Below are 1,968 nucleotides of genomic sequence, written 5' to 3' on the forward strand. Positions count from 1 at the left end.
CGAGCGCCGGGGGCCGGGCAGAAGCAGGCAGGGCGCTCCTGCGCTGAAGGGCACGCGCCGCTTTAACTGAGACCGTGAGCTCATCACTGGGGATTATTTAATAAGCCGCGGCCGCTGGCCTGGCGTCTGGAATACCGCTGGAAAGACGCTAGCCGGGTCGCGGCGCTGAGGACGGCGCGGGCGGGCGCTCGTGGCGGATCTGTGACTTTCCTGCAGCCCTTAAAACGCGCTACGGTGATCGTCCGGCTCGCAGGCTGGAGAGCTTCTCTGAGCCCACTGCTCCCCGGGCCCTGCCTCTCCCTCTCCTGACACTGCTGCGCTAATAAATATTTCAGCCGTTCTCGCTGTTATTTTTAGGTACGTGCGAGAAGGCCGGTTTCGCATCGAGGAGAGGACGCTGACGGCTTTCCAGTGGCTGCACTCGCCGCAGCAGCACCGCATCGTCAGCCGGGCCGACCTGGGCTCGCCCAGCAGGTACGCGTCGCGGCGCGGGCGCGTGCCGCCCGGGCGGCCCCGGGCCACGGCCGGGGGCTGCCGGCTTCACCGCCTCCCGCGCGAGCCTCGGGCTCTGCGGAGACCCGTGCCCGTCCCAGCGCCGCAGACCCTGACAACCCCAGACATCACGGCAGCGGCGAGGGGTAGGAAGCCTCACGCAAGTGGAAACTACAAGTAAACCGCTCCCTCCCCCAAACTTTCTTCCAAATAGTCTCATGCTTTTTGGTCAGTCCCACAACCTGCTGAGGACCCGTTTTACCTATGTAACACGCTTGAGATTTACGCTAAAAACCGATGAGGAGCCAGAGGCTGCACGTCTCAGTGACCGAGCCGCAAGGGAAATCTCCGAAAAATATTTGTTCTGGTTCCCCGATTCCCTTCGGCGCTTCAGCGCTTTCTTCCCCGGCCCGCACGCGTCACGGCTCTTTCTGCCCGCGACGCGCACGCGTTGCTGTCGTCCAGACCCGAGCGTTCTGCGATCAAACAGCRTTGACTCCACGCTTAATCTTGGTCCCCGCTGCTCCGCTTGGATTTTAGGGGCCGCCTGCTTGCACCGGCGCAGCAGGGAGCCGTCGGTGCGCGGACGAGCCCGTCCCGGCCGCGCGCGCGGSTCTGGGCGCTGTCGCGGATGCTGCCGGCGGGCTGCGGGGAGCCGGCGTGCTCCAGCTCCGGCGGATAAACCCTGCCTAGCACGGGAGACCACGGCCCTCCAACGCCGCAGCGGGCGGGGAGCCGCTGGCGGGSATGCGGCCCGGAGCGCCCGTGTGGGCAGGATGCCGCGCGCTTCCCTGCCGGAGCGACGGACGGGGAGGGAAGCAGCTTTGCTTCTCGGCAGTGACGGGCTGAGCCGGAGCCGGGCGAGCACGCGTTTCGTGCGCCCGCGTCGGCGCGYGCTTCGGTCCCGCGGGGAAGCGCCTCCGAAGGGCGCGGATCCTGCTCCCCAGGGATTTCACCTCGCAGCCTGCGGGCTGCCCCAGTGCTCCAGCTCCGGCTGCAACGCGGAGCGAAACCGGGAGCGATGCAGCTGTGCGCCGCTTTTAAACCTCTGTGGTCGGCGAGGGCCGTGCTGCCCAGAGCCGCGCGGGCCCTCGCCAGGCGCGTGCCGTCGGACGCGGGCTCCGCRCCCGCCCCGGCCGGGCTGCCCCGCGCCGGCAGCGCCCGCTTGCCCTTTCCTCCCGGCGCTCCGGGTTTCAGCCCCGGCGGCTGTGCTTTTGGCCCGTCCCAGGCTGCGTCGTTCACTCGGCCGGGACAGAGCAGCTGCTAAAGGGCTCCCGTGCAAGACCGAAGTCCGTTTCCAAACCTGAATCCGCAGGGTTTTGCTCCCTTGTTATTATCTCCCCGCACGCCGCAGCCCTTCCTGCCTTCCCGCCCACCCGGCAGGTTAAGGGGTTAATGCTCAGCTCGCGGCGCCCTGGCGAATAGCAGCCGCAGCCGCGGCGCCTGGTTTTTCCCCCCCGCCGCACGGGGCCGGGG

The 1,968-nt window shown here is 68.1% G+C and overlaps 1 protein-coding gene across 1 annotated transcript in view; it reads left to right on the forward strand.

Moving 5' to 3' along the window:
- Positions 1–362: 362 nt before the first annotated feature.
- The window catches only part of RAP1GAP2 (RAP1 GTPase activating protein 2), a 37,354-nt gene continuing 35,748 nt past the window's right edge, over positions 363–1,968 (forward strand). The window contains exon 1 of the mRNA XM_085310349.1: positions 363–474. The gene's annotated coding sequence lies outside the window, so the exon portion shown is untranslated. The remainder of the gene's footprint in view (positions 475–1,968) is intronic.

This window comes from Rhea americana, unplaced genomic scaffold (genome assembly GCF_003343005.1).
Source record: "Rhea americana isolate MKP2758 unplaced genomic scaffold, rheAme1 scaffold_317, whole genome shotgun sequence".
Taxonomy (NCBI): Eukaryota; Metazoa; Chordata; class Aves; order Rheiformes; family Rheidae; genus Rhea; species Rhea americana.